We start from the raw sequence: 13,840 nt of genomic DNA on the forward strand, positions 1-13,840 counted from the left end.
TTTTTTGTAATATTTGTATTTTTATATTGTAAATTACGGCAATTTATATTTTATTGTATATTTTATTTAATTCAAATTCCACTTAGTACTGCTAGTTTATGTACCCTTAGTATAGATAGTCCACATATTTAAATTTTAGGTCCCTATATGTTTATTGTATGCACCTTCCTGTCAAAGCAAATTCCTTGTCTGTGCAAACTTTCATGGCGAATAAATCCCATTCTGATTCTGAAAAAAAAGGAGGAAGCTGGAACATAACTGCACCCATGGAAATGTCAATATCAATCCGACGCGCAGCGACAGAATAAGATAAATTCTCCTCTTGCTTACAGTCACTTTACAGTCACTTATACTGCAGAGGCTGGTTGGCTGAGAGTTAAACAGAGGACTACTAGATTGTGTGGACTGTGAAATAATTGGTGTCCGCTATTCAGAAAAGCAATCATATGTTATGCCATTCTATATTTCTATGAATAACGTGAGGCGAAGGGGCTGATTTTCAAAGACAGTTCTCTCCTTTCTTTTTTGCTGTCTCTCTCTCTTTTTTCAAGGAAAAAAACTGGAAGATACACTTGACATTTGACCTCACTTCACACATTTCTTACCCCGTAGAGATGAATCACCATGACAGTGAAGACATACTTGATGTTTGCATGTCGGAATCACTGTCTGACATCCCATGCTAATGCATACCCAGTAAACCTGGATGGAGAATTGCAGTGGGGATAGCTGTAAATGCCAAGAATCAGTCAACATCACTAACTGTAAAACAGTCATGACTTCTTTTCACCATCACTTGACAGTGACGCACACACGTAGACTGTCTACAGAACACAGTCACTTTCTTGACAGTCAACACACAAACACGCCACACACACCCAAAGTTGTGAGGTCTTTGTGAACTATACCACACAGAGGAGTGATTGATAGATATTTTTGGTCATTGATTTAGTCAATAAAGCCTCTTTTATAAGGCTTGACCCGTGGAGGATGAGAAGAGGGGGAATTCTTTGTAACTCATAGACAGATATAATTGTGGCAGGGGTGACAGAGCGAGAGGGGGAAGTGGTCAGTGTCTCCGAAAGGCAGACACAGAGTTTCTCTTCGTCTCCCTCCATTCCCTTGTTTTTCTCTCATCTACACAGTCCCATCTTCTGTCTTATCTCTGGCTCCAGTGGCCCACGCCTCCTTTCATGGAGTTCCACTGAAACCGTTTTGTTCACAAAGCGAAAATACATAATTAATGGTCATTTCCTGTTTTATTACGTTTCACACCGACAAGCTTTTTTTTCTGCCAATTTCAAACTGGTCCTTTGTGTGACCGCAGCTGCAGAGTCCAACAAGTCAAATGGATGGACTCCATGCTCAGATAATGCAATGATATAGATTTAGAATCATGTGTTTTACGAGGTTGCACTTTCATCGCTTTTTTGAGACAATCTCATATTTGTCTCCCAAAGCTCCTTAATGAAATTCACTCTAATAATAAAATTCAAGCATATCAAATTAATTTAATCATTATTTGTACCCCCGCTCCTCCATCACCAGGGTCAATTATATAAGTGACTTCTCTTGATTGGTTGTTGTCTCAAAAGGGGGGTTTCTGGGAAGTCCTATAAAAAAAATTCAAGCATCCATTATTCTGATTAGGAGTCTGGAGGTTTGTTTTGGTGTGCTGCTAGAACAGAATGCGATTACTGAAACCCCACTTTTCAAGTAAACAGAGGCAGAGGAAAGATGAAGAGATGGAGGCTGAGAAAGACCAGAACAGAGAGAAAGTGAGAAGAAATGATGAGAGGAGTTTTGAAGTGTGCTCCAGATCTGAGGGGAGTGATCATTTTCTGTTAGCGATGTCTGGTGACAGGTAAGCAGAATGAAGGCTCTAAACATAGACCTACAATCCATATTGTCTCCCTCCATCATACTCCTGATTGAAACCCCTGCTTTCTCTTTGATCACAATCCCCCAAAACACCCAACTGGGCTTTACAAACTGTTCTTCTTCACTTGTTCTTTAAATCCTTTTCTATTTCTTTTTCTGTCCCTCTCCATGTACATCCTGTCAGTCAGAGCCTCATTTGACACACCCTTTCCCCTCTTCCTCCTCCTCCTCCACCTCCTCCACCTCCTCCTCCATCTCCCCTTTTATCCCTCTCCCTCTGTATGCCTCTAATCATGTCTTCCTGGCTGGCTTGTCGATCCATCTGACCCCTTCTGTCCCTAAATCACTCTAACGTATTCTCCACCCCACCCCGACACATGTCAGCGTGCCCCCCACCCCCACCCCGCCCACTTTACACCTCCGCTGGCCCCATCTGCAGAATCTAAATCATATGAGGGCTGCTGCAACACGAGAAGGACACACACATTTATATTCACTCACATACAGAGACACACACTCTGTCTCACACACACACTCTCTCTCTTTCTCTCTCTTTCTCTCTCTCTCTCTCTCTCTCTCTCTCTCTCTCTCTCTCTCTCTCTCTCTCACACACACACACACACACAGACACACACACACACACACACCACACACACAGTATTCTACAGAGTGCTTAGACACGTTGAAGACCTGTATGCTTCACAATGTTAGGTTGCACCGGGGGAAGGACGACGCCTGTGCTAAAGGAGGAATGAAGTGAGTGCAGGAAAAGCTCAAAACATTGAAAAACAGCCTTCATTAACATTTCTACTGAAGATCCTGCTCTTATGTCAACCTAAAACTTACTCTTCTACCTTTAAAGGAAGTTTTCCCCAGGTGACCCGTAGGTGGAAAGCTTTGATCTGGAGATAAGGCTTGAAAACAAGACACTGAGGGTATCTGTAGACCTGTGTTTATTATCCTAACAGAATGTGTGTGTTAGTACAGTGAAGTGTGTGTTTGTGTGTGTGTGTGTGTTTTGAAGACTAGCTTTGACTGGCACTGAGAGCCCAAGGCCATAACAGGTGGTTGAAGAGTGTCTGGTGTAACTCTGTCGTTCCCTGGAGTTGGTACTAACTGTCAGATTGAGAACAGGTAGGGCTTCTTTTACAAAACACACACTTCTCGTTTACACAGAATGCAACTAGACTGAAGGAAAGGGGCCAAAGCCAAGCCATGATAATCTCGTACAAAAGAATTTGCGCAAAAACATTGCCTCTGAATTGTAAGCGTATGACTCTTTGATTGGTTGAACACAATTAATTGGGATATGTGTGATTACATATCATAAAACAAACTCGGCAAAAACAAATTGTTATCTTCCTCTCCTCTCCCTATCCTGATTCTCTGTTTTCCTCTGTTTTCCTGGGCTGCGATCTTCACAGCCCATCCTCCCTGTGACCTTGCCCTCTCTCCCCTTCTGTTCCTCTCCCTCTCTCGTTTTAGTCACAGACAATCCATCTAGCAGCACATATAGAACTGTACAACTGGGGGCTTTGCCATAGAAATGACTCCCTGTCTTGTACAGTACTCGCCCTCTCCTAACCCCCTTTTCATTCTCATTCTCTCTCCTCCTCTCTCTTCTCTCCCCTTCTCACTTGCCTTCTCTCTCTCTCTCTCTCTCTCTCTCTCTCTCTCTCTCTCTCTCTTTCTAATTCTCTTTATCCCTCATCCCTCTTAAATCACCTGGGCCATCCATCCTTCTGTTAGAACAGCTCAATTAAACTGGAAGCATCAGAGAAAGAGAGCGAGAGCGAGAGCGAGAGAGAGAGAGAGAGAGAGAGAGAGAGAGAGAGAGAGAGAGAGAGAGAGAGAGAGAGCGAGAGAGAGCGAGAGAGAGAGAGATAGTGTACAGGGAGAAAAACCGAAGGAGAGTGAGAGAGAAATAGAGGAAGAAAGAGAGGGGCAGAGGGAGATTACATTTTGTGCCACAGCCGAGGTAATCATACACTCCTTTTTCCTCCTGCAATTTCCCCAAGAACAGATCTGGGACCAGCTTCAGTAACATGTCTTCGGTCTCCCCTAAGCAAGCTCCGCTTCTCGGCAGCAAACACCAGTACACTTTGCTATTGCATTAAACAGTATGATAATGTTGCAGCAGTCTCATGAGGATTGTGCTCTCCACCCGCACGCTCACACACAGGAGCACGCACACGCATGCCTTTACACACTAATGCGTGCACACACTCCAGCGACAGGAAGGAAGCTTTATCTTGATCTATTGCGTGTGCGTGTGTGTGTGTGGTGTGTGTGAAGTGCAGTATGTTTATGGATGTCGTACAGATGGTAACCAGTCATTGTCAGGCGTGTCTCTGGCCCAGCTCTGCTGGGACAGGCTGCAGGCTACTGGACCAGAGAGAGGAGGAGAGAAGGGTATTCTCTCCCACCACTGTCTGTCGACACACACACACAAACACACACACACACACAAACAACACCAGCAGACATGCAGGGCGTTTGTCAACTGCACTGACAATTCTATCTATGACAATGTTTCAGTGCCCGGAGCAATTGATTTGCTCCATACAGGGAGCCAGATGTGTGGTGGGAGGAAGATGCTGTGCTGGCACCAGGCCAGGTGTGCCCCCCACCTCCATCGGTGCACCTACGCGGTCGGAGTGGACCGCCGCCCCACCCATATTTTCCATCTTCCATGGCTGTCTTTTCTTTCTCTCCCTCTCCCTCTCTCGCTGTCTCCCTCCCCCTCTCTCCCTCCTGTCTCCTGTTGATACCTCCCTCTCTCCTTCCCTCTCTCCCAGGGTCCCTGCGGACCAGAGGTAGTTGGAGGTTGTCTGCAGAGACCCGTCCCAGATCTGTCCCTGTCTCCCTCAGAGCCTGCAGCACAACTGGACCACACACAAGACCACACTGGACCAGACCAGATCGGACCAGACCTGGTTAGACCAGACCAGACCAGGCCGAACAGAAGCTAACTGTACCAGGCTAGATTAGACCAGACCAGATCAGACTAGATCAGGTTGAGTCGAGCCAAGCAAATTGAAAGTCAGACCAGGTTATTGCCAGGTTAGACCAGGTTTTTGCCAGGTTAGACCAGGCTAAACCAGACAGTCCAGGAGAAAACAGAACAGAAGCAGCTCTCTCTCTTTGCCATAGACTCAACCTAACCCCCATAACACTTGATACCACACAATGCAATCAGCAGCCAGAGTTAACAACATTATAGCACTGAGCTCCGAGGTGGGGGAGGGAAGGACGTTGAAAGAGAGAGAAAAAAATGGAAATGTATTAATGTAGCAAGAAACAGGGAAAGGGGTCAAAATAACCATTCAGTACGTGTGTGAGGAAATGTTTAAATTGGCGCTATTCACAAATCAACTAGCGAAAACCTATTAGCATAGAAAACATGTTTTCTCATTAAAGAGAACAATTCATTTAATAAAACCAATCAATAAACTAACAAGGAAAAAAATTATAACAATTGATGATCGCCGCAAAACAAAAAAACAAGAAAAGGCAAACCAATGAAATGTTGTGTCTTGCCAAAACTAGAGATTACATTCAATATTAATACCAAGCAAGACCCTGTTGCATGCCTTGCCCAGGCTGTGCTCTCAGCAGAGTGAACGCAGATGTGAAAAAGAGAATTTCACAAAAACCCTAAACTAAACCAAGTCATCCTGACTTTTGGATGTATTTGGTCTAATTAGAGCTAAAGAGCTCAACATGTACATCAGTAAAACAGCATAGAAAGGCCAGAAGACAACGTCTGCCATCTCTTGAACCACAAAATCAACCAAAAAGAGCGAGTTGCTACATTTTCTATTTTAACAATAATGTCAACTTACTTAGACTAAGTTACACTGCTAGGACAATTACGTAAGTTCAATTTCAAAACCACTCATAAACTCCACACACATGCCAGAAAACACAAACAAGCAGTAAATGCATACATTCACAGAGCCTACTTTTACAGGCTACCATCTTGTGCTGCTTGAGTTAAGCTGCAGATGTGACCAAAGGTGTGTTGCCACAGTCCTCCACGTTCCCCAACATCTCTGCCCCCCCACCCACACACACACATGCACACACACACACAATTAATGCTGCTTATTAGCAAGCTTTCTTGTTAACGACAAACTCTGTCATCCCTCATTCTTTCTCCCTCACCTCTCCACAGGTTTTTAAAGATGGCCTCTAGGATTATTCTTTTCCTCTGGGCGACTCCCCGCTTCCACCTTTCTTTCTCTTATCTTCAGTTCTTCCTCCCTTTTCTTCCTCCTCTCTATCAAATTGATTGTGCCCTCTCCTCTCTGCTGATGCTGCAGTGATAGAAAAACACACCCTCTTCACGGCCGCGCTCTTTCTCCCCCTCCCATCCCCTCCCTCCAACCCCTCCTGCCAGGGCCTGATTGGCTGGCTGCTGGAGGTGACATCACCCTTTTTCTCTGCCTTTGCCGCTCCCCATCCTGTTCCCTCCCTCTCTCCCTCCCTCCCTCCCTCCCTCTCCTTCTCTCTCTCTCTCTCTCTCTCTCTCTCTCTCTCTCTCTCTCTCTCTCTCTCTCTCTCTCTCTCTCTCTCTCTCTCTCTCTCTCTCTCTCTCTCTCTCTCTCTCTCTCTCTCTCTCTCTCTCTCTCTCTCTGCCTCTCTCTGAGGAATCTGACCATTCCTTTATTGTCTTCCCCCCTCCTTCCTCTCTCTTCATTCCCCCAGTGCACCCCTCCTCCCCTCCATCCCTCCCTCCTCTTCTTCATGCAGTATGCAACCTCTGTGTCTCTCTCTCTCTCTCTCTCTCTCTCTTTCTCGCTGGCTGGGATTAGCAGGGCCAGGTTCCAGCAGTTGCAGCAGCCAGACAGAGCAGTTAGCATAGCTTAGTTTAGCTTCTTCCTATATGCTGCCGTAAAGTGCCAGTATAACGCACTCATTAGCATACATAGTCTATAACCATAGCTCTCTTAACCTGTCCCCAAATCACTGGGTGTTGAAGCTCATAGCTCGTACAGGTAATGTGAATGAGTCTTTATGATAGTGGTAATGATCTATATGGATTAACGAGCCCACAAGATCTCACATATGTAATGGAAACCGTCACTAGGACATGGTATCTATGGGGCTTCCATTAATAACTGGTGTGTAATCAAAAGAGACGCTGGCGTTCAGACACACGTTACGTAACACGGCGCATGTGAAAATGATCCCTGACGTCTTTCATGTGTGCTGGGGCGGGGGGTGGGGTGGGGGGGGTGGTGGTGGTGGTGGTGGGGGGGTGTCAGGGACTGGAAAATGCAGAGATACACTGATATTCAGGAAATGCGGTATCATCGTGAGTAGGAGGCTGGCTGTGTGTCTGTGACATGATAGCAGAGATGGCGGGGCGATAGTGACGATGACAGCGGCACCATGACGGAGACCTGCAGCGCTGCTCACAGACCGTCTGAAGGTCTGACTCCATGAGCTGCCGCTGAACACACACACACTCTCACTTCAGTCCTGGAAAAAGAGTTAGATAACAACACCACCAAACTGGACATTAAAATAAATCTTAACCGATTATAACCCGTTAAAATATGTGCAAGAGCGTGAAATAAATAAAGTTACAAAACAGTTAAGGAATGAAATACAACAACATAAATGTACCCACATCATCCCACATTCCTCAAAAACTGGTGTGGGATTGAGCAATCCAGTCCAGTCTCATTAAACTGAATTGTTAGGCAAAGCTCCTCTGTATCTATGCTCCCTGGTCACTTCCGCTTTACCAACACGTATCCTGAGCTCATGCAGGTACATCTCTCTGGTCACCCCAAAAGCCCTCACCTCTTGCGGCCGCCACTCCTTCCAGTTCTCAGCTGCCAATGATTGGAACAAATGACAAAAAACCCTGAAATTGGAGAGCCTTATTCCTGTTCATGCTTTTAAAAAACTTCTGTCAGAGCGACTGGCCTTTCATTGTACGTGTTAGCTCTCCTCCATCATGAGCACATTGACCCTGCACATAGCTGTGCCTACTTATTTCTTTAATGCCATGGCAGACTTGCATTTTTGATCTGCACTGCACTTTTAATATACTGTACAGTATAATGTACAGTATTTTGCCCTATCTTTTGGATTGTGTCCTGTTTTTTATTTTTATTCAATCCCTACCTCATTTTGTATTTTGTGCCTTGTATTTTTGTGTAAGTATATGTTGTCTTGCACATTTGCGCTTTGTCTTGGCCAGGTCGCCGTTGCAAATGAGAATATGTTCGGCTCACCTGGTGAAATAAAGGTTAAATCAAATAAATAAATAAACTGTCGGCTGTGCCACCCCAGCACAGCTCCAGTGTGAGGGTGGCAGGGTGCCCCTCTGCCAACAGTGCCACCAGGACACGCCAGACAAAGACTGGGCGAGGCCAGCGGAGCCAAGCAGGATGGATGATTGATGACAGACACGCACACAAAGGGCCAGGTGAAACATCTGGACTCCAGCCATGGGACTCTGGGAGCAGACGGGGAGGCTGAGAGAAGAGAAAGGTTCTAACATGTCAAGATCACAGCAGACCAGGAAACACAAGGTTCAACATAGTCCTGGACACAACTTAGCTCCTTATTAAGACCTTGCTGTTAAACCTCAGTAAAATCTAAACATGCAATATTTAGCAGCTTAAGGGGACAGAGTGGACCAAAGAATGTGAGGCACTGTTTAGAGGGATCAATAGTGGTAATGTGTCCCTCGGATTTCTCTCTCTCTCTGCTTCCTTCCACTGGTACACAGGGAACATACTCTTCAACTACCACTCAAACTCCACTTATATGGATTGTCCAATCACACACCATTTCCTCGCCTATTCATTTGCTCAATAAGGATGGGGCGAAACACATTAAATAGGGGCACATTTGAAATTATTTTATGTTTTTAATCCATTCTCTGTTGCTCAATTCGCCTGTCCATCTTTGACCATCCCTCATTCGACAGAGCAAGTGGGTATGACGTCTTTTGTTCTCTCCTCCTGTTCTCTTACCTTACCTACTCTCTCCCTCTGAGTTCACTGTAAGTGAGTTACTGGCAAGCGGAGGGGTAGATAATATATGAGAGTGAGGGGGTATGGAGGGATTGAGAAGGGGAGATGGTAGGAGTGAACAACTTGAACACTGGGGATGCAGGAAAAAGAGGATGCTGTCAGCAGAATATATGAAGGAGAGAGACAGGAGAGAGAGGAGAGTGTGTGTGTGTGAGAGAGAGAGAGAGAGATAGAGAGAGAGAGAGAGAGAGAGAGAGAGAGAGAGAGAGAGAGAGAGAGAGAGAGAGAGAGAGAGAGAGAGAGAGAGAGAGAGAGAACACCATTAGTCTAAAAAGCAAATAAGACAAACAAGTCCATAGGAAGCAGACTGGTGGCTCAGAAAGACAGGAAGAGGAGGAGAGGAGGAATAATGAGCTGGATGGACTGGTAGACTGAAAGGGAGAGGACTATTCTGGAAGCTCTGTATCATAGAGAACCTTCTAGAAAAAGTAAGAGTTTGTGTGCTTGCATGTGTTCACCACAGATTGTGAAAAACAAGACATCTTCCGGTAAACTCAGAAAGAGGGGCCGGGAGGGAGAGAAGAGGAAAAGAAAGCGAAGGACATCACAAAAACGGGTCAAATGAGTGTTGCGGACAGACATCTAGTTGGAAAGACTAAATGAGCAACTGAAAATAAAGATAAAAAAACCAGAACGACAGCTAAGATCACTTCTGCCCCATTTCATCTCTTTTATCCCATATTGGCTGATAGAGACAGGGAGACGGAAAGATCAATAGTTGGGCGCAGAGAGAAAGAGACAGACAGAGAGAAACAGAGACAGACAGAGAAAGCGCGAGAGAGAGAGAGTGAGAGAAAGAGAGACAGAGACAGAGGAGCTAAAGAAAAAAGGGAAAGAAAAAAGAGAAAGAAAGAGAGGAAGACAAAGAGATGTGGAGGGGAGTGGCCTTCAGGCTGGTGTCTCCTAGAGGCTGGTCTGAATATTATCTCTCCAGCTGAAGCAGGTCTGGTCTGGTCTGAGCAGGGCAGCTTTTTGCTGCTGCGCCTCATTGGTCCATTGATCCAGTTAAATTCATTATGGTCTGTAAGGTCGCCCAGCCGACTCTGACCTGGCGTTAATCACTTGCTAATTGATGGGAAATGACTCTGATTGAGTTTCCTCCTCAGGGTCCGAGTGCTGTGGGGGGCGCTCGTCCATCTGACAGACATGACCAGATCCTCACCGGGGCATCCGATCAGCCGTGTTTACAGCCGAGCACATATCTGAGCTCCATCTCAATCGCTGCCTGACATTCCGTTCTGGCGTTCGGAGGCTGATCTGATTGTTGTTGCTGAAAACGCTGCTGATCATCACGGTTGAAAACAGAGGCTTGGAGAGAGGAGAGGGATTAACCAAAGCGACTTTAGTGAAAGGAGTCATAAGATGTCAGCGGTGCCGATGGTTGCAAATGGTTGACATGCAAAAAGGAAGGGGTTTTGCATCAGCATTTGCCGACTTCTGCAAATGACTTCGCCTGGCTGCGAGGATAGCCACATGGTTGCTAACTCCTTCCCAGGCTTAAACCTAGAAGGGCCGGACATCCAGAAGGATATCAGAAGTCTGTTAGCAAAAAGACCAAAACAGTGCAACATTAAACGTCCTGCCTAAGGAAGGAAGGAAGTAACGATCTATAATCCTTTCTTCCTGCCTGGATCCGGAGCTGTGTACCTAAGTATCACTGTGAGGTTCCAGATGCCCACTATGCCCACACTATGCCCACACTATGCCCACACTATGCCCACACTATGCCCACACTATGCCCACACTATGCCCAAACTATGCCCACACTATGCCCACACTATGCCCACACTATGCCCACACTGTGCCCACACTATGCCCACACTATGCCCACTGCTGGGCCATGCAAGGATGGGGGTGGGTTTATGTCCCTGTGGGGAGGTGAGGGAGGCCTGGGGATGAAAGGTAGAGGGCTTGCCCGTAGCCAAACCCAGTCTAACCTTTCGAGTAGACAGACACTGTCACTCTGCATTTGCATAGTGAGGCCTCTCTCTATGGGGAGTGTGTGTGCGAGAGAGAGAGTGCGTGTGCATGTATAACTTAAGGGGCCATCTCTTACCTGGGCTTATTGACCAGCTGAGCCCAGTAGTCTCCCAGAAAGAAATTCTCTCCCTGAGGACGATCCCACGGCCATCCATTCACACGCCGTCCTCCTCATATCAGATCACTGACAAAAACCCTCAACCTGTAAGCATATAGAAGAAACACCATAAAACACTTATCCCCCCCCCCCCCCCCCCCCCCCCCCAGAAGCAGCTTCTCGACAACGGTTGAGGGATCATCTGGGGTACGCTTCACCAGCTGTGGATGTTGGGTTCCTCTCCTCCTCAGACACGCTCCTCACAGGCAGGGCAGAAATAGCAGGGTGATGACAAGCCAGACATCCTCTGACAAACACATAACACCCGTACGCGGCGCGGGCCTCTCGTCGCCGAGGATCCGCTCGTCGCCGAGGGCCTCTTCCTATCAGCCTCTGTTAAGTGTTATGTATGTGAGACGTTAGAGACATGAGGACACGAGGAATAAAAGAGGGGAAAAACAGTCGTCCTTGAAGTTTGGAGGGGGATAAGGAGAATCACAAGATCCACTTCTTGAGCCGTCATACATGACTGGTCGAATTCAAATCTCTGTCCTGCAGTATTGTTCTGAGATTGGTTACTGTGTCAGGGTCCAAAACTCCAATTACGACTTCTCAAACACTCCAGCTTTCATTCATTTGGTGGGAAATGTGACAACCCCATAGTAGTACTGTAGTTTCTTCACTACAGACGATAACAATGTCAAATATCTGATATGGCTGTTCAAACCATTTCCTTACTGATAAAAAACAGTAAAAAAGATTTCCAAAAGCTGTCTTTCTCCCCCAGGGCCCTTGGGTCAGATTCCCAGACAGTTCAGAAAGAATGAATGGAACAAGTGCTTGCCGCACTGCCATGGAAATGGTTAATCACTGTCATCAATCCCCCCAGAAAAAAATATCTCCATTCACCCAATTAGGGACATTAAACCGATTATACTAATGAACTCACTCTACATCCCTCTCTCATATGGGGAAGGGTAGAGAAGTAAGCTTATATCATTTCTCCATCTGAGAGGGCAGTAATACTGTGATTTATACCCAGAGCAGCAGTCTGCCTGTTTTAGGCTGACGGCATCTTGGCTCACACATACCCAAAGTACTTCTTATTAATGAACTGCTCCACAGTCTCCAATTCCCTTTCCCCATTCTCTGCTATCCTCCATTCAAAATGATTGGTAGCAATATAACCTTCTCTTGAAGCTGTTGAGTTTTCAGAACTGTCTTTTTTGTATTAGTATTTTGGTATTTTGCTTTTACAATGTCTCAAAGAGCAATGAAATGTTCAGACACAAGCCACAACTGACAACATGCACACTCACTCACGCACACACATCAACCGGCCAACCATGAAACATGCCTGCAACATGAAATTGAATACATGCCAGGGTTGAGCGACCAGACCAACTGCACTGAAATGGAGAATCCATCTCTTGACAGGATGCATAGGCTACTGATCATCATTTCTGGCAACTCTTCAATCCACAGATCGCCACCTGCTGGCAGAACTAACACAATGCAACTAAATTCAACAAAAATCCATACACATGTCGCCATTGTTCAATAATGAAAAAAGAAATATGCATGTGCAATGTGTTTAAGCATAATTGTTACAAAATAAGCAATCATCGCCTAAGTAGCCGTACAGCACAGCAAGGAACATATTCTCACTCAAGCCCTGCCAGTTGGAATTCTCTAGGTGGACTGCTAATTATTTTTTTTTACTTTAATTGGGAAACTAAATCTAAATCCACCACCGACACACCATGAGCAAATATCTTCTCAACTGTGTGTGTAAATAATGTGTGGCCAATACCCTGGTGCTAAATTGCATCTGCTACTTGCCCAGGAGGGGGCCGAAACATGCTCGCTGGCTAATCTAAAACCGTGGGGTTTGCAGTTGGGGCCTTGAATCCTCGCATGAAGGCACGGTAATTTCATTTATCACGCGTGAGCACACATCGAATTGCACACGGTCTGGCTTGAGGAAGGAGGGCAGTGTAGGATGTGAGTTTTTGTGCGTTTGTACGTGTGTGTGTGTGTGTGTGTACGTGTATGTGTGTGTATGGACCTGCAAAGTAGGGGAAGATATATCCTCTGTTGTGGCAGGTTCTTTGGTGGAACAAATTCGGCACACAAGAGCAGGTTAGGGGAAGAGACAGAAGGAAGGGAAGGAGGGAGGGAGGGATACTAACACAAGATGCTTGTGAGGTAGAACCGCATATATGGCCAAATTCAGCACACTAAATGAGTTTTTGATTAATCTCAATACATTTGAATGAGAAACACACTCAAAACCTCGAAATAACGGGACAGAACCACTGGTGGATTCAGAGGGGAGGGGCACAGGGTTGGAAAAGGCATTGCTTAAGTGCCTTCTAGAGTGGCAAAAACTAGAGCAAGTGCCCTTTTGGCTGCATTTTACATGGTGAAATAATGCTTGAGTGCCATCTTGGATGCCCCTTCATGCAATAAATGATGACGATGTGCCCTGCAGAGCAAAACAATGATAACACGTCTTAATGAGTGCCCTTTTAGTAGAGGAAATGTGATGCAGTGCCCTTACAGTGGTCTGAATGTAACTGTTCCCTATTTGAGTCCGCCACTGAGTGAGATGTTATACACTGAGGGATCAGTTGCTTTCCAGATAGCCAAGTTATATTTAACGAATGTTAAACTTCATCAGCTTTGATTACACACAGGAGTCCTACACAGAAGACAGTAAATACTTTGGAAAATGAGAACATGAAACACAATTGGCTGCAATTCAAAATGTCGGTTCTTACAGGGGGTTAATTACGTGACTTGTCTTTGTGGCTGTGTTGAC

At 45.8% G+C, this 13,840-nt stretch overlaps 1 protein-coding gene across 3 annotated transcripts in view; it reads right to left on the minus strand.

Moving 5' to 3' along the window:
• The window catches only part of l1cama (L1 cell adhesion molecule, paralog a), a 43,789-nt gene extending 37,600 nt beyond the window's left edge, over positions 1-6,189 (minus strand). For all 3 annotated transcript variants that reach the window (XM_067239796.1, XM_067239797.1, XM_067239795.1), the window contains exon 1: positions 6,049-6,189. The gene's annotated coding sequence lies outside the window, so the exon portion shown is untranslated. The remainder of the gene's footprint in view (positions 1-6,048) is intronic.
• Between the last annotated feature and the right edge of the window lie 7,651 nt (positions 6,190-13,840).

Source organism: Osmerus mordax, chromosome 7, assembly GCF_038355195.1.
Source record: "Osmerus mordax isolate fOsmMor3 chromosome 7, fOsmMor3.pri, whole genome shotgun sequence".
Lineage (NCBI taxonomy): Eukaryota > Metazoa > Chordata > Actinopteri > Osmeriformes > Osmeridae > Osmerus > Osmerus mordax.